Here is a 20,452-nt window from a genome sequence, read left to right as displayed (position 1 = left end):
CGTTGAAAACTCCAGACCCCATTCTATCTATGTTCAAAGACGCGAACTTGATGGGCTGGGGAGTTTATCCAGAAGGCAGAACAGCTTCAGGTCTTTCGTCAGGTGCTCAGCTGGAGGATCACATTAATCTCTAATGAGATGAGGGCTGTGTTATTTGCACAACTTCATTCTTAGGCTGTGATTCAAGATCAGTTACTGCTGGTTGCCACTGACAACTCAACAGTAGCGGATTACCTTCATAATCAAGGAGGAACTTATTTCTTTTCTCTTCATCTTCTTAGCAAGAAAATTATTATTCTGTGTCACAGTACTAGATATGATCTTTAGTCAATTCTATCAGTACATGTTCCAGGCAGTCAAACTCTTCTGGCTGATGCCCTATCCAATGCAATCGTTCCAGTGTATACCCGTAGGGAAACTTTATCCACCAGTGTTTCAGGAGATAACTCTACGATGGGATCGATTTCTTATAGAATTTTTTTGTCGCCAGTCTGAATCACAAATTGGAGACTTACGTTTCCCCAATTCCAGGTAAAAAAAGCTTGGGCAGTAGATGCTTTGACCATATCTCAGAAGGGAATGTTCAGTTACATGCGTCCCAAGGTCTTGCACAAAATTCAGAGGGATCGTTGTATTTCATGTATTCCAAATTTATGAAAAAACAAAAACAGAACAAGAATATAACCATAGGACACAATGTTCCGTTGACGCTTTATTACGATGTTCATTTTATCGTGAAATTGAGTTAAAACCCTTATTTGACGTATAAATCATTATGTGGCTACCACTGGATGTTAAACTACCATAACCAAGCAGACACAATAGGCAAGTGTGACAATAATTGGAATCCAGCTGCCAAAACTGTGTAAATATACATCACAGACATATAACACAACAGACTAATTCAACCAAACATACAAATACATCTTACAAGGTGTCAACAAAAAAGTTTTTAGTAAAGTACCAAAACTACAAAAAATAACCTGGCATGTGACGGGCAGACAAAAGCAAGGACGGACAGACACAGACAAAATAACATTATGCCTCCCGTCTTTCTTATGCGGGGCCAAAAAAACAATAATTAAGAATGAAATGTTCAGAAAATTTTACACTTATTCCAATCAGATGAATAAACATACACCACACTCAAACGTTTCTCTCTTTCAAACAAAATATTCAAGCGAATTTGGAACAAGAAAGGCTAAAATAATTAAGTTCAGTCAAAGGTTATATCAATTTAAATATTCCAACTACCATCCAAATATTTAGTTTTTGTCCATTTGGTTTTTTAAAATTTTATTTTATACTTCCAACTTTCCATCTTTAATTTCTGATTGAAGAAAGTTAACAGTTAATGATGCTGTCCTTGTATTGATATATTATTGTGTTTCTTGTGATAAGCTGCTGATAATACCATTATTACATAATGTGTTTGGTGGACTGTTGTTTGTCATTTGTTTGTCTTTTGGTCGTTTTTCTTTTCATTGAAGGCCATTGCATTATAAGTATATTTTCGATTATTGAGTTAGAATATCCCTTTAATATCATTACTTTCACAGCAATTAACTGTTAAATTGTAAATTTTAAGTTAATATATCAGTAACTTTGAGGATGTTTTAACTAATATAAGGTTTGTGGTATGCATTAATGAACTGTAAATAAATTTGGACAAGAGATAAACAATAAAGTTTCCTGTAAAGAATCGGTACTAGCATTAATCTTTATACAGATCACCTTATCTTATTAGAAGTATACACATACCACTTTAAAGAAAATAGAGCATTCAAAATAAAGTATATGCTTTGTATTCTATGAAAACCACAGGACAGGACAATATTTTTACTTCCCCCTTTTTTTCAAATCCGTAATTTTTTTGTTTTCTTTTAAATACGATTATGTTATAGTTGTACTATGCATAAATATACCAGAAACAAGATTTGTTTACTATTTACTATCAATTGATAGTTTACTATACACGGCAGTCACCGATAATATGAAACGGGCTTTTGTTACGGAAATACGAAGTCGTTGTAGGGTTTTAAATTTTATTATTTAGTTCAAAGCTAAATATAAATAACGTTACCCGAAATAAAAAAAAAACGTATATTAACTATTTATCGGAATTTGTTTTCATTTTCCATTTGATGTTGCTGCCTAATATTTCATGCGACTTCAGTCATTCAACCGAACAACTATCCCAACGTTTTGTACGCGTAAAAGTAGTTTTACTAACTATTTCATTTTAATTCATGTTCTCAACAACAAAAAAATACAGTTTTGACAAATTGCCGATAAACAGAATAATTGCATTTTATTTTTTGATCCTGAATTCATCAGCTCGAATATCAGCTCGCCCTAGCATGATCGCTTGATATTCTTGCTGATAAAGTCAGTATCAAAAACAAAAATGCCATTATTCTATATGTATCCACAAAACATATACAATGAAAAGACAATAGTACAAATCATTCATTACTTTTTAGAAATTATATTTGCAAGCTATTCATAGTCGACAATTCTTTAAATATAATATATTGAATGAAATGAATTAACTGAAATGGTTTCATCTTAACAAATGCATATAAATCATTTAAAAGACATAAAACAACAAAACAATCGTACCATAAGTGTGATAAGGCGACAATTTAGTAAACACCTGACCGTGTCATCATGGAGTGTGTTAAATATAGAAGGACTAAATAATTATAGGTCTTACTATGAAGTAATAACAATTCAAAGAGCTTCCTTTTATCATAAGGAACAATATGTTCCGAAGTGATGTTGAACAATTTAATAGCTAAGATACACAGCAAAAATTGCATACCCGTTTTTCATGCGTAAAACAGGCGTTTTACGTATGTTATAAAACGTACGTAAAACGCATATTGAGGACCACGCATGTAAAACGCCCGTTTGAAACGTATGAATTACGTATGTTAAACACACGTAATACGTGCGTGAACGTAAAACATGCGTTAAATGATTATGTAGAACGCCCGTTTTACGAGTAAACGCACGTTAAACGCCTGTTAATTTCTAGAAAATCATGTGTTTTACGTATGTTTTTTTTTTCCTCAACACCCGTTTTACGTATGTTTTTTTTTGTCCTCAACACCCGTTTTACGTATGTTTTTTTTTGTCTTCAGCACCCGTATTTACATATATTTTTTGGTCTTCAACACCTGTTTGACATAGTTTTTTTTCTTCTGCAGCACCCATAATATGCTTGGTTTTTTGTTGTTGTCTACACCAGTTTAATGAATGTTTTTTTTTGTATGGTGTTGTTAACATTTTACCTGTTTAACATGTTTTTTTGTTGTCCACAACACCCAAATACATTATGATTTTTTGGATTTTTTTTTTCTGGTTGGTAATGGATATACCTTAAATACATTATACTTGTCTTTTCTAATGAAAACACTAACAATTTGATTTTTTTTACTTATATATTCAAGTAAACATATATAAATTAATGATTATATCATTGTAGTATTTAGTTGGAAATCAAAATGACTACATTTAAATTTGATGGTGTTGTCTGTCCTTTTCAAACTTGATTGCCTCCCTTCTAGAACTGTTTTTGGCAAGGCATACATTAACTGTGTGCTATCTTACAATTAGAATGGAAGCACAATATTTTATGACATCCTATTCAAATGATCTATATTCAATTCATAAACCTAAATCCATGAAAAAACCCTCATGAGAAAGATTATCAATTACCATTTAGAATGGAATATTTACCTTAAAGATGTCTTGGTTTTTATGCTAGTCTTATTGACGTAAACGCAATATCTCCTCTTGTATATTTATGTTACACTCAGAATATAATCTACTGAAAAGAATAGATTATGCTTAAGCCAATTGAAGAAGAGAAGGTACATGTATTAGGATAAGACATCATCTTTTTCTGTTGGTCATTGGAAATTGTGTTCACCACAATTGTGATTTGGATGGATTGATCGTCGGTTGGTTGGTTCTATGTTAGAATTTGCAAAAAGACCTCAAAATATGATGGTCATATAAACCTTACAAATTTAGTTATTTCAATTCTATTTATTTAACAACTACATTTTTTTGGATGAGATATTTACAATCATACAAAATGTGTACCATAGTTCTTATTTCATTAGCATTATGTGTTCTTAATGTACTTGTGGTTGACATATATACACTCCAAGACTGAGTCCAAGTTGACTCTGCCTTGCTCTTGGACTCTTGTTCACAAAACTGTTTAACTGTTAGTATTATTTAAGACTGTTCTCCTGTTTACAATATTATAATTTTTGCACATGAATTCCTTCATTTATTTGCACTTCTCCTTGTAAGATTCCAATGGTCATGATGATATAATCCTGTTGTTCAATGTCTGTAATGTAAAAACAAAAGAAAATGTATTTTTTTAAATGGAATAACATTAACAAAGTATGAATATATATAGATGTTTGTCAAGATATGTCCTAAGCTTTTTAAAAACACAAGTGCAGACACTGAAGTATCTCAACTGCTTTACTTCTTATCTCAAAACTGAAAAGTCTGATATATATCAGTGAATCACTGTCACACAATACACCAAATATAGCCTATTATTGATATCATATCTGAGTAACAGACCATTGCTCATTCTTGAAGGCTGTAAGGTCTCGTGTGGAGAGTTGTCTCAGTGGCAATCATACCATATCTTTTAATTTAATTTTTATACAAGTTAGAAATCTGAACATTGACTTATCGTTATGAACCATAATAATGAGGTCCAGGTCAGATGAACACTGCAGACAACACCTACACCATGCAATCATTCCTAGCTACACATATAGTTGATATATTGATTATAGTATCTGAGAAACAGACATAACCATGAAAACTTACACTGACCAATGAAACATGAAAATAAGGTCAAGGTCAGATGACACCTGTCAAACAGACGGGTACACCTTACAATATTCCATACAATAAATATATTTGATCTATTGTTTATAGTAATACATATAGTATCTGAGAAATAGACCAAACCTCAAAAAATTAACATTGTCCTATGAACCATGATGAAAGTTCAAGGTCAGATGAAACCTACCAGACAGACATGTACATCCTACAAACATACCATACACCATATATACAGGTGATCTATTGCTTACAGTATCTGAGAAACCAACCAAACCACAAAAACTTAATATTGACAAATGAACCATAAATATGAGGTCACATCAAAAGTCTTGCAACTAAAAGAAACACGATAGCAGTCAGCACAAAGACAAACAACGAAAACTGTAGAGTTGATAAAAACTAGAGGCTCTAAAGAGCCTGTGTCTCGCTCATCTTGGTCTACGTGCATATCAAACAAAGGATACTCTACAACATTGTGGAGGAAAATAGACTTCATGACAAAAATCTTTATTTTGTTGATCTTGTATAAACTTATCTCTTAGTCTGTTTAGTTTCTCTCTATCTTCTTTACTTTTTGCTCAAAACACAATAGAGGGTAAAAAAATCCCCTTTTAAGGGCAATTACTTCTATGAAGAGTGACAGTCTACTAACTCTGTTGGCAAAATTTGACTTTTTAATAGATCTTACCTTGCTGATCACTTTTGTGATTTGAAGTGTTTAATTATCTTTTATAATTTAAATCATATAAGGCATAAAAAAAAAATTTTCTTTCTAAATGTCATAGTTTTCATGGTAATAGTCAATAAAATGCTCCACAGGGCGCAGCTTGATACGACCGCAGAGGTCGAACCCTGAACAGTTGGGGCAAGTATGGACACAACATTCAAGCTTGATACAGCTCTGAATTTGGATTGTGATTAAATATTTGACACAGCATAGGTTTCTGACACCGAATGAATGTGGTCTTAGAACTTAAAAATTTTAAATTGGACATTTACCTAGTATGGTCCAATATCCAAAATCTAAATACATGGTTAGATTCAGCATATCAAAGAACCCCATATATTCAATTTTTGTTGAAATCAAACAAAGTTTAATTTTGGACCCCGATTTGGACCAACTTGAAAACTGGGCCCATAATCAAAAATCTAAATACATGTTTAGATTCAGCATATCAAAGAACCCCAAGAATTCAATTTTGGTTAAAATAAAACCAAGTTTAATTTTGGACCCTTTGGACCTTAATGTAGACCAATTTGAAAACGGGACCAAAAATTAAGAATCTAAATACAAGGTTAGATTCGGCATATCAAAGAACCCCAATAATTCAATTTTTTATGAAATCAAACAAAGTTTAATTTTGGATCCTTTGGACCTCAATGTGGACCAATTTAAAAACGGGGCCCAAAATCCAAAAACTTAATATAGGTTAGATTCAGCATATCAAAGAACCCCATATATTCAATTTTTGTTGAAATCAAACAAAGTTTAATTTTGAACCCAGATTTGGACCAACTTGAAAACTGGGCCCAAAATCCAAAAATTTAATACACGGTTAGATTCAGAATATTAAAGAGCCCCAAGAATTCAAGAATAAAACCCCATTGAAATTGGTCAAGTAATAAGCAATTTATACAAAGTATTAGAAAAGTATTGTTTTTGGCCCCTAATTCCTAAACAGTTAGGGCCATATAACCCCCAAAATCAATCTCAACCTTCCTTTTTTGGTATGGAACCTTGTGGTACAATTTCAGAAAGATCCATACACTTACACACAAGTTATTGTCTGGAAACTAGAATAAAATGCTCCACTGGGCGCAGCTTGATACGACCGCAGAGGTCGAACCCTGAACAGTTGGGGCAAGTATGGACACAACATTCAAGCTTGATACAGCACTGAACTTGGATTGTGATTAAATATTTGACACAGCATAGGTTTCTGACACACAATGAATGTGGTCAATGAACTTAAAAAATTTTAATTTACCTATTCAAACCATATCATTATTATATGCTTTTATATATAAATCAGAAATAACCAATTTAAAATGGAAAATTTTAAAGAAAAAAAAAGGAAAAAAAAGGAACTCCCCAAATTTTTTGAACCCCCTTATGATTCATCACCCCCAAACTCAATCCCAGCCTTCCCTTTGTGGTATGGTACCTTGCAGTACAATTTCAGAGAGATCCATACACTTGAACACAAGTTATTGTCTGCAAACTAGAAAAATGCTTGTTTTTTGGCCCCTTTTTGGCCCTAAATTCCTAAACGTTTAAGGCAATTACCCCCAAACTCAAACCCAGCTTTCCCTTTGTGATATGGAACCTTGAAGTTCAATTTCAGAAAGATCCATACACTCACACACAAGTTATTGTCATGAAACTAGAAAAAATGCTGTTTTTTGCCCCTTTTTTGGCCCCTAATTCGTAAAATTTTGAGGCAATTACCCCCAAAATCAATCCCAGCATTCCCTTTGTGATATGGAACCTTGTGGTACAATGTCAGAGAGATCCATACACTAACACACAAGTTATGTCTGGAAGCTACAAAAATGCTTATTTTTGGCCCCTAATTCCTTAACTGTTGGTACCATAACCCCCAAAATCAATCCCAACCTTCCTTTTGTGGTATTGAACCTTATGGTAAAATTTCATAGAGATCCATTTACTTAAACTAAAGTTAGAGTGCGAAAACCAATGTGTCTTCGGACGACGACGATGCCAACGTCATACCAATATACGACCACAAAATTTTTTGGCGGTCGTATAAAAATGCTTATATGGACCCCTTTTTGGGCCCTTAATTCCTAAACTGTTGGGACCATAAACCCCAAAATCAATCCCAACCTTCCTTTTGTGGTTTCAAACCTTGTGTTTAAATTTCATAGATTTCTATTTACTTATACTAAAGTTATTGTTCGAAAACCAAATAGCTTCGGACGATGACGACGACGTGATAACATTATACGACTGAATAAAAATGAGAAAAAAATGGTTAAATTTGTCATTTATTGGCAATGATTCCTATAAGAATTTATCTAACAGTTTTGACGTATATGGACAATTGGTAGAGCTTATTATTCTGAACATTTTTGCTCCTTTCAAATTCTCTCTTATTTATTTAGTTTCAAAAATTAATAGACAAAACTTGCGTTTTACCCCTATGTTCTATTTTTAGCCATGTCAGCCATGTTGGTTGGTAGGTGGGTCATCAGACACATTTTGTAAACTAGATACCCTAATGATGATTGTGGCCAAGTTTGGTTAAATTGGTCTCAGTAGTTTCAGAGCAGAAGATTTATGTAAAAAATTACAAAAATTTCCTTAAAATTGTAAAAAATTGACTATAAAGGTCAATAACTCCTTAAGTGGTCCATTATTTGTAGATCTTACTTTACTGAACATTATTGCTGTTTACAGTTTATCTCTATCTATAATAATATTCAAGATAACCAAAATCTGCAAAATTTCCTTAAAATTACCAATTCAGGGGCAGCAACCCAACAATGGGTTGTCTGATTTGTCTCAAAATTTCAGGGCAGATAGATCTCGACCTGATGAACAATTTAAACCCCTGTCAGACTTGCTCTAAATGCTTTGGTTTCAAAGTTTCAGCCGCACTTCTGTACCCATTTTTAACCAAAAACCGAAGTAATCCCCCACCTTTTCAATGACATGTTGAATTGATGCGGTTCCCCGGAAAGAAAAGCTCTTGACGTGTAAAAATCTGTTGTTAAATTGCTGAGAGGGTATCACAAAGTGTTTCAGTAAGGTCAATATATACCGTATTTGATACGAAATAAAATATAATTTTGCTGGGCAGACATGCAAAATTGCAATGAGCATACGTGCAATGATGGAAATGATGACAGCACGTAAATTTCAGAGCCGAACGCTGTGAAGGACGGTCAATCCGAACTGGCTTTTTTGCGATTTTAATCCCCAAATACCCCCCAAAAGATCTTGAAATGAACACATAATAAACTACGCTCGTCATTACCCCTTTGTGGTATAAAACAATATCCGTGGATTTTATGTGAAAGAAGAAAACGCGACACCCAATTTCAACTCTATTCATTTAGTAATATAGATAATCCAAAATCTACATTTTACCCCTATGTTCTATTTTTAGCCATCGCGACTATCTTGGTTGGCGGGCCAGGTCATTAGACATATTTTTTCAACTAAATACCCAAATGATGATTGTGGCCAAGTTTGGTTAAATTTGGTCCAGTATAGTTTCAGAGTAGAAGATTTTGTAAAAGTTAACAGACGACGACGAACCAAGGTCAGATTAATTCTGCCGGACAGAAATGCACATCATCTGACACACCAAATACAGTTTAATTTAATATATATAGTAAATGAAAAATTTTGTAGACATGTTTGGAAATTGTCTTTGAATAACTCCATATTTCCTATGTGTCATTTATATTTACCTAAAACATCATTTTCTTTTCTTTACAGTTTGTTTAATACTAATACTATAATGCAGATCTGATCATACACCAACAAACATATTTGACAAACCTAAGAAAGAAAAAATAATAATAGTTTATACATTTAGGGAATGACTGTAATATTTTTTCTGTCTATGAAGAAATAACATCAAAAATGTGGTGCACACTGTATAACCCGCGTGGCGGATTATTTTAAAGTGTGCACCACATTTTTTTTGTTATTTAGAATAGACAGAAAAAATATTACAGTCATTTCTTATAATTTAATTCTTAATTCCATTTTAAACCGGAGTAAATCATGAAAAAACGTTGATGACATCAAGGTCACATGACAAAATTATGTCTATGAGCTGATAAACAAAACAATGTCAGCCAATCGGAAGACGTGTTACATCCAAAATTAAATTATTATTATATAAAAAAAGTTTAGAAATTTATATCCCTTAAATAGATGGTTCATGTTTAACTGTTACAGCCTTTAAATAGTATACATGTGGCTCACCTACATGAATCATTGTGCATCTGTTATTAAACATGTCGCCTCTTGTTTTTGGTGGGTTAATGTTATTCAGTCTATTATAATAAGTTTTCTAAATAGTGATGTGTGGACTTTTTGGTTGTTTCTTTTTTTTGCAAGACATCAGTTTCTCTTCCACTTAGGCCATTCAAAAAAGTATGTGTGTTTACTGCCACATGCTGAAAAAAATAGGGTAGGTAGGTAGCTATATATAGGGACTTTTTTTTATTTTTAATATATTTTTTACATTGAGTCTATGGGAGCAACATTGTGACTTTAACAGTGCTTAATCAAAAATGGTCAAAAAAACTTTAGGGTAGGGGATAAAAATTAGGGTAGGTAGGGGTACAGTAAACACACATACTTTTTTGTTTGGCCTTATGAGTTTTGAATGTCCCTTTTATTTCTTCTGTATCATCATGATCATTCATTTTAAGATCAACAACTCATATACAGTCTTCACGCTTAACCACAAGTCCTACGGCATTGGCTTGTAAAATTGCTTTCAGGCTTGTAAAATTCTTCTCTACAAGCCAACAGAATCCAACTAAAGTTTTCTAAAAATTGAGATTCTGGCTTGTGGACTCAAAAGCTAAGCGTGAAGTCTGCATATATGGAAGGAGTTGATAGACAATTTTTGCGCTGTTAAGTTATGGTATTGGTAGACTTTGCAATCAAATTTGGAGTTAAACAACAGTTTTTCAGTATATAAAAGTCTTACGACCAACTATAGCAAGTTTTCCCAAAATTGCTTAAATCATGATTTTATGGTAATTTTCATTTCAGCTATTTGACCTTATGGCCTATATGTTGATCTTGTCTTTTTGATCATTTTTGCTATTCATAGTTTCTCACTATCTATTCAAGTTTTAAGATAATGGGCAAAAACCAAATAAATTGTTAAAAATCACTTGATTTATCCTAATAAGAGTTGACCGACCCATTTCCACCATACATGTATGGAGGTATTTGTAGATAATTTTTTGTATTCAAAAGTTGCCCTCTATCTTTTGCCAAAAGGGTGGGGGGACATATTGGAACCCTCTTTTTTTATTGGACTTTTTCTGTAATTGTGTCCATAATACCCTAATCTATAAACCCAATCCAGACCCTCATAAGTGGTTAAAATTCTTATACAACTGCATGTACATTTTGTACCAAACCTTATTGACCTGTATGAGTAGTGGTTCCCATTGAGCCAACCTAATAACCATTGTTGACCTGCCAACACAAGGCCTTGGCAAGCAACAGCATGTCCAATTATTAATATTGTTTTTTCCCTTCTCTGATGCAAGGCAAAATGACATACATTTTTCAATCACCAAGAGGAAATGAGAATTTACATGACAAATTGACATGATTGATAGCTACTGCTTATGATTGTTTGCTACAATACTGTATCTAATACTTACCAATTTCAGTTGTTGGAAGAGTGATTGGCACTGAAAAATTACAAAAAGTTTAAAGTTAAATTTATTTTAATGCATATATATACATGTACAAATAATTAGCATAATCTGCAAATATTTTTACAAAATTTACTTTATTTTTAAAATAGATGGTGGCTTAGTTAAATTACTGCAATTTTTAATTTACCAGTCCCAACAATAATGTTTATGTTGTACATCAAATCTATCTCAGCATACTCAATCTAGTTAGTTCAATGGGTGAACATGTGTACTAAGTAACATGTTGATGTCACATGATAATGACATGATGCGTTGATGTGACCATCAGGTGGATAGTTGTCTCATTGGCATTCATATTGCATGGCATGCTGCATCTCCTTATTTTGATATTAGCATGGTATTTTTTTTTTAGGAGATTTATATCAATTTGACAATTCTAAAAAAGGTTTAAACTTCAAAATGTGGTGGCTTTTTGGCATTGCAGTTTTGTAGATTTACACAATGTACACATGAACAGGTCTTTCTGTTATTTTTTTGTCATTTTCATTGCTCCACGAGTCATCTTCCACATACAGATGAAGGATTCATTTTGTGATTATAAGCATCAGTTTCATAACATTTGTATGAGACATACTAAAGTTAAAGAACAGAAACTACAGATTCAGCCCTTTTTTAATAAAAGGGGCATAACTCATGAACGGTACAAGTGACACCACCCAATTTGTGGTAATAAGCATTGTGTTTAAGTTTCATAATATTTAGTAAAGACAAACTTAAGTTGGATTACGAAAACAAAAAAAATTAGATTTTTTTTTGTTTATAACGAGACACAACTCATGAACGGTAAAGGTGACGCCACCCAATTTTGATCTTCAGGGGCGGATCCAGGATTTTGGAAAAGGGGGGCGTAGTATTGAAGTTCGCGGAGCGAGGCGAAAATTTTTTTGGACCTTTTTTTGGCTAAAAAACATAAAATAAGTGTAAAATGCATTTTATTTTTAAAGTGTGGGGTTGGACATTTTTGGTGCCGTATTCTCTCCATCAATTATCTATTATGAAATGATTGGATGGATCCAAAGCTATGTACTAATTAATATATTTGATGTGGGATTTGTCAGTAAAGAATGGACATGGAAAATTCTCGTTTGTTGTATGGTTAGTTAGCATAACCTCACAGATTTCTTGTTGTAAACAAGATATTCGGCTATTCAATGAAATTTACAATACGACTGACAAGAAGAAAGACAAACAAGCAATTTTCATCCAATTTGGTTGAAATGTTTTACCCAACAAGGGAAGTGAGGGGTTCCAAATCAACCAAAAGCTACGAATTAGTCGGAAATGACAATGAAGTTGTGAATGATGGTCGACACATGGAGACATATAGGCCACACCCAGCAGGCAGGTTGCAGTCGGGCCTTGAAAAAAGTATTCAGTATATCAGTTCGGCGAAACAGACATTCTGGTCAGATATGGGATTCACATGTAACCCCCCCAAAAAAAAAAGTTACGCCCATTTTTTATTCATCATGTTCATGTAATGCTAAATAATTCTGTTGAAAAAAAAGCAAAAAAGTGGACAAGATTATTGTTTTCAATCCAGATACGGCCAGAATTTTTGTTTAAGGCAAAAAATCAGGGTCATAATTTTTTCTCTAAAATATCTCAGACTGCCCCCTCAGATCAAATGGTCCGTACCTTAGACTTTAAATCTATATCTAGAGCTTACTGGCTGGGGATCACTATTCAGCAATGTTATTAATGGGCTGGGGCGTGTGGGGTTAAACATGTTTTCGTAGGTAAATAATATTGCTGTGGAACTTTTTCATGAGTGTAATAGAGTTTTACTTTCTGTTAGGTGGAATTGTGAAATAGAAGTCAATACGTTCTTGCTCAATACTGTGTCGCTTTGAAGGCGTCATGCTTGTCATCCTCTAAGCAATGTGTTACTGTAATTTTCAAAATGACTGAGTGACGTTTTTTTCGACGAACAGATCAACTCCACCGTAGAGAATCACATGACTTTGACATAATCATTAATATATTACAGTAAATACGAGCGAAAAATGTCTTTATAAGTAATTAATTGTCGCATAAAAATTAAATACACGGGAAATGGCAAAGTTCACAAAGTCTAGTCTGATTAATCATTTTACAAAAAAAAAAGTGCAAGCAAAGGGGGGGCGTACGCCCTCTACGCCCCCCTCTGGATCCGCCACTGATCTTGATCTGTGTTTTGTGGTAATAAGCATAGTGAATAAGTTTTATAACATTTGGCTGAGGCAAACTAAAGTTAGGAAACGGAAACCAATTTTGGGGATGTACGGACGGACAGGACAGACAAGGGCAAAACTTAACACCCCCTTCGCTACAGTGATGGGCATACAAATAGTATTCTCCAGTTTCATGTGTCTGTCTGAAATCGGAAAAGTCAGTGTATCCCAAACTCTGTCTGGACGACAAAATGTTTTTAGTAGAAAAACGTAAAATTTCTGTTTCATTCAGACAAACCCCAAAATAGTTTGGCGAAGACTGCAGAAACCTCATCACTGTGTGCATTTTCTTACATTTCAATGTATTAATATTCTTCAAGGATTATGGTGGTTAAGGTAGTATGCAAGAAATATGTCTATTATTGAGATTTATTATCATTTAATTATATCAGGATAGATACTAGTAGGCCTAAGGCCAAATAAAATAATATGTGTGTTTCCTATTACAACATCTTTGAAAAAAATTGGGTAGGTAGGCAGGTAGGTAGGGATTTTTTTTTATTTTACAATTTTTTTTTTACATTGAGTCTACATGTATATGGGAGAGAAATTTTGATTTAACAGTGCTTATTGAAAAATACCCCAAAAAACTTTAAGGTAGGCTATTTCTTCGCTAAAAATATAGGGTAGGTAGGGAAATTAGGGGGGGGGGGGGGCTCCAGTCATGCTTCAGTTATTCCCTATATAATCAACAAAATTTTTCCCACAGAAGAGGGGGGGGGGCTCCAGTCATGCTTCAGTTATTCCCTATATAATCAACAAAATTTTTCCCACAGAAGAGGGGGGGGCCTGCCCCCCCCCCCCCCCCCGTGTATGATATCCATATATAGTCCAAGTTGTTACATAGCATATATTACCTTTCACCTTTGCTAGGAGCGCAGATTCCTTATGTATTTTTTACTTACGCCAAGTTACGACAGGACTTACGGCTTTGACAGGGCTTTTCAGTCCAAATAATTATGACGTCTTGAAAGGCTATTTTAATTTTTTTAATTACCCCCCTTTGAAGGTTGCTCCCTACTATTTTTCATATAAATATCTGATTCAGTTTATAAAACATTAATGCCATTTAAATATATATTTTTTTATTTTAAAATACAAGGAGGGCGAACGAACACATGGCGAAAACATCATGCCATAAGGACGAACGGACTTGACTCTTGTTGTTATGAATGTTTGTTTGTTTGTATATAAATATATGGAAACGCTGATTGACAACGTTTCAACATTGCATTCAACATACTTAATGAATGTAGTGTGTTTGTTTAAGTGATTTGAGTGATCTACCCATTTTTTTACCAAAATAAATTATCTGCCTCTTGTTGCGTTTGGTTGGCTGTTCTGTTCACAAGACAAGTCGTCCCCATTTTTGAAGTTGAAAAGCCACCTTCTTCTCATTAAACACTCCGCCTCAGCTTGGACTGCTTATTTTATGCCATTTCAAATGTTTGCATTCAAATGTCCGTGTATGTTTGTATAGCAGTTACAACATTTCTAATGAACAATCGGGCACAGCGTCCTTGGTGTCGTCTGCGTCATAACATCTAGATCTTTCCGGCGTTTAAAAATGAAAACCGAATCCGGACTAAATTTTCCTATTACGTAACTGGGATTCCCGCTGTTCAAAGCATTTTCATTATTTCTATATTCCGTTAACTTATTAATCAAGTCTTAATGTTTTTAGTATTGCAAATACTGCATTTTCAAGACAATACAGACTGGACTCGGAAATTGGCAATCTCGATAAAAAATAAACATTTGATAATAACGTTTATAGGTAAATTGCACCGTGCATCTTGACGTGTTTTTCCCCCTATTATTGGGTAAACGCAGATGTGCTAAAAATATCGGTCATAATTTTGCGAGATTTTATATAAAAATGACCTACATATCACATACATAAATGTGATATTTGGAATCTTACTGTATTCTTTTGTAAGTTCACATTTCAAATAAGTTCCAAAATGAAGGGGATCGGACCTTTATCGGGACTCCGGGATCGGGTGTTTTTAAGCTCGGGATTTCGGGATTGATCCTTTCGGGATCCGAGAATTCTTTTTTTCGAATTTCGGGATGTCGGGATTTAAATTTCTTTAAATTCGGGACCTCGGGATTTCATGTTTTTAAGCCCCCCTCAAAATGAACTCCAGAAATTTGAGGGTAGCTGTATATTTATGAATTATGAGTGATGATACAGATTAAGTGCAGTTATATTAACATATAAACATATTTTAAGTATTGTATATAAATATACAGGCAGAGACATATATACACCGGCGCATTACGTTTGCGCGAGAAAAAAAATCCACGTTTGCGCGATTAAACACATTACGTTTGCGCGAAATTTACCTGTTCAAAAGTCACTACGTTTGTGCGGATTAAATAAAAATATTTATGTCTCTGGTACAGGTCATTCTTTCTTTAATATTAACATAACTATAGGTACTGAAATTCAGTGAATATGTTATATTAAAATATGTACATTTTTTGGCAAAAATTGCAAACCCCCTTCCGTGTTTATTTTGTAGATGCATTCTTGTTAACTTTATATAATTCTGAATACATACACACCAAGACACATAACTTTAAATAAGCCCCCACGGTCCCAGATTCTGAAATGAGGACCCATGCATTCTTAGCAAAACAGTATGAGTGGGTTTCATGTATAAACATAACGATACGGCCATCATTATAGTTCTTCCATCGTTATGATTTTAAACAATCCCTATGTTTTTAATCATGATACTTGTCAAAAGCATCAGGATACTTAGGGAGCTACCGTTTGATTTATTTTTAGGGGGGAGGGGGGGCTAGAATGAAAAATGAAAAATTTTGTCCTGCATTTTTTTTAGTTGCAATCTCTGTCCTGCCTTTCTATTTTTCACTCTATTTCGGTCCTGCCTTTTTGTTATTCGTTTATCTTGTGTCTTTTTTTTACATAAATTGTCATCCTGCCTTTTTCACTGAAAACTCCTGTCCTGCCTTTTTTCAAACTTCCATCCTAGACCCCCCCCGCTTAAAACGTTTAAACCCGCTGCACATGATTTGTTTGCACCTGTCCTAAGTCAGGAATCTGATGTTCAGTAGTTGTCGTTTGTTGATGTGGTTCATAAGTGTTTCTCGTTTCTCGATTTTTATATAGATTTATAGACTGTTGGTTTTCCCATTTTTATGGTTTTACACAAGTAATTTTTGAGGCCCTTTATAGCTTGCTGTTCGTTGTGAGCCAAGGCTCCGTGTTGAAGACCGTACTTTGACCTATATTGGTTTACCTTTTACAAATTGTGACTTGGATGGAGAGTTGTCTCATTGGCATTCATACCACATCTTCTTGTATCTATATATTGGCAAATTATAAGATCAAGAAGCATGTTTCTAGGATAAGGGAAAAAAGTTGAAAGTAAGGGGTACTGGAATAAGCAAGTGTAGGAACAAATGAAAAAAATATCTATCTTGAAATAAATCCTCCTTTTCTATACTGGCATTCCAAATGGTCAATCGTCTCCTAATGAAATTAAAAAAACATAATCTTATAGCTTAAAAAAATGGTGTATGCTCCCAAATGCCGCTGACCCCTTGGGGGACACGGGGTTCAAACAACGACCCCCTAAAACCAAAAAAATATAAAGTTGAGATTCCGACAGATTGATGTTTGACTATCAAAGCCATAGCCTAATGTTAAGACAAAAAATGCCAATTTGGGTGATATTCTGGCTACATTGAGACCTTGCACCTTTTTCCACGCAGTAAGCCTGAGCCTACGATCAATATTTACATGTGTATGATAGGTACAGAAGCGTCCAATTTTTTTTGGAAGGGGTGACATTGTAGAAGACCAAAACATTGGCAGAGTTTATGCTAAAAATGATGTATCATAAGTTTCCAATCAAAGGGGGCGTATGCCCTCTACGCCACTGTATTAGGAATTATTTACAAAATCACACACTCATTCGATTTTAGTTGAGACAAAATGAATAAAGATAAAAACAAAGAATAGCAATTATTTTTTTGGGGGTTACGGTCTCATTAACGTATTAACCACATATCTCCTTTTATTCATATTTCTAATAAAACATGAAACTTTAGTATAACAATTGTTTCAGTTTCCGAAAGAGCGTAAAGACAATTGGCGAATGTGCAGAAATTATGAAAGTATTTGCAATTAAAAAGTGCCCGGGCGGATCTAGGGAGGAAGGGGAGTGGAACCCCCCCCTTTTTTTTTACAATCAATGCATTTGAATGGGGACATATGGTTAGAACCCACCCCCTTTTTTTCCATGATTGGGCCTGAACCCCCTATTAAAAATGGCTGGATCCGCCTCTGCTAAATAATTCATAATTAAGAGGGCTCGAGGTCACATGAAACATTTTTTTGCCTTTCAGTCCAGTTCACTTTCATGACCATCCAGTAATTTATACATATAAAGATACTGAACAGAAATTACTGCAAATATTAGACCGTTCAGAAGACCAGTCAGCGTAAACAACATTCACCCCCATCCCCCAGAAATATATCTGATGCATTTATCTGACCACAGAGGTTTTAATAGCATCTGTGAAAAAACAAAGACATCTTTTAAATAGTTTCAATTGTTACCTATGATTATTATATGTCTCTGATAATGTTAATAAATTTGCTGATAATTTCTGAGTGTCCTTAAATTTTTGGTAACTTGTTCCTTTTCAAATTATTATTTACTGTCAAAGAGAATATTGTGTTTGTGTTTTACTTTTCTCTGCATGTAAAAACTTATAGGTAGAGGCTATGTTTCGCTCCCCTGTACCAATTTATCCCTTTGGAAGAAAAAAAGATCCAAGTTGGGATGCTCTCAGACAGTGTTATGCTTCCCACATCAAACAGTGAAACTTCTTTTGTTCTGAGTGTGTAAATATTGTTAAAATGGTAATTAAACCAGTTGCTTAATCATAAGGTCAGGATTGGGTAAGGCTAAGCATGTAAGGGGGTGTTAACTTGTAGTACCTGACTATCACTATCAGAGACATAAAGATACATATATAGGGGGGGGGGGGCATATATTGTATTATACATGTTATATGTGACAGTCTCTTGTAGTTATGGTAGTACATATATTTTCAGTGTTCTGGCCATTCTTTCCCCATTAGTTTACTCCACAAATAAAAGTCTCATTGCCATCTTCTAACTGCTCAATAATTTAAAAGGGGGAAGGCTGAATGAGAAATAAAACAAATTTATATGAATATGAGTATGATTTGTAATCAGTTATAAAAAATATTATTTAAAATTAACTCCCATTGACTCAGCAGTTGCATCTAACCTTGGAAATGATTCTTACCAAACAACAAGATCTAATAAGATTATTTATATATACTAGTATCACAGACCATAGATGTAATGGGTATTACATCTATGCACAGACATACATTGTAATACAGTTGTACATTATACATGTACTTGTATGTCTCTGTAACTATACCTTTTAAGTAAAATAAAATTAATCTTGAGAAACAAGGACAGTTTGAAAAGATAATTTTTTTTAATTGTGGAATAAAAATTGGTAATTTATATGTTTAAAATTTGTGTGAAATTTCTCATGTAAAACAAATGTTTTACTTTTTCACATTGATTTCTTTGATTCATATGAAAATAAGGAGATGTGGTATGATTGCCAATAAGATAACTTCACCTGAAAATTTGCACATGCATTTTTAAAATCCTTGATTCACATGTATGTACATTTAATGTGTAAATTTTAAGTTTAAATAATACATACAATAGCTTTTTAAAGGAGGATGTTGTACTAAAAGGTTTAGCATGAACTGATAATTTTAATCATTATGCAAATATTCATGTTTGCAGTATGCTGTTGTTATTTTTTATCAGCTTATGCACTATTTATAAATATGCTCTTAAAAATGAAAAGCAATGGAAAATAAATTGTGAAAAAAATAACCTAACCAATTTGACGTGAAATTCTCTTGAAGTTAAATGTTTAATTGATGTTAAATAAGTTTTAATTTGAGAAAAAAAGATCAGCAACACAAAAATATATAATGAAAACACACGTAAAACACATGTAAAACATATGTTTTACGTGCGTTTATAAAACATACGTTTTACGTACGTGATGTATTACGCCCGTTTCTAAACAGGCGTTTTACACCCGTTTTGGAACAGGCGTTAAACGCATGTTGGCTAAAACATGCGTATTCCATACGTAAAACGTACGTTTTACAGACGTTATTTAAAACGTACGTAAAACATGTGTTGCACTTTTTGCTGTGTACATGAAATGCAGTTCATTGTCGACTTATGAGTTTGAATATCCTTTTGGTATCATTGGTAAACTTTGGGCTAATGTATCAATAACTTGGAGGTGGTCCTAATTCATAACAGATATGTGCTATGCATCAATGAACTTAAAACGTACTTGGACAAGAGATAAACATTACAGTTTCCAGTAAAGAATTTGACAAGCATTGTTTTGAAAACGAGCTAATTTCATTTTTATAAAATCTATCAATAGATAAGTTTTCCATAACCTCAGAAATTAATCAAAATTTGGAATCTAGATCCTCCTTTTCGGATACTGACTAAAATATTTAGCTTTCTTATTTTTTGGCAACCATTTCTTAATATTCTATCTGATATTACAGTTAAATCAAGTAACGCGCGAGCTTGGGGTTCAAAATGATTAGCCTGGTATCTTTTATAAGTTTTTACACGTCACCACGCCTTTTCAAGTTGAACTATTCATTCCACGTTTATTTGATACCAATCGATAATTTAAATCACTAACATTGTACTGTCAGTGTAAAAGAATATTTCTTTTTTTCATTTGTACACGCCAAGTTTAAATGACCGCTTATTTATTCTATATGAATAGTCTCCCTTTCTTCTATGAAGTGTATAGCTGTAAACAACA

General features: G+C 33.6%; 1 long non-coding RNA gene across 1 annotated transcript; it reads right to left on the bottom strand.

Annotated features, from left to right (window-relative positions):
* Positions 1-4,036: 4,036 nt before the first annotated feature.
* Positions 4,037-16,986, bottom strand: LOC127710906 (uncharacterized). The gene is made up of 4 exons (XR_007986391.1): positions 14,847-16,986; positions 11,278-11,307; positions 9,328-9,418; positions 4,037-4,369 (listed from the first exon to the last, which is right to left on the bottom strand). It is a non-coding gene; the product is annotated as an uncharacterized LOC127710906 (long non-coding RNA).
* Between the last annotated feature and the right edge of the window lie 3,466 nt (positions 16,987-20,452).

Source organism: Mytilus californianus, unplaced genomic scaffold, assembly GCF_021869535.1.
Source record: "Mytilus californianus isolate M0D057914Y unplaced genomic scaffold, xbMytCali1.0.p SCAF_8, whole genome shotgun sequence".
NCBI lineage: Eukaryota > Metazoa > Mollusca > Bivalvia > Mytilida > Mytilidae > Mytilus > Mytilus californianus.
Note: the sequence above shows the minus strand (reverse complement) of the source record. Positions and strands in the feature narration are given on the sequence as shown.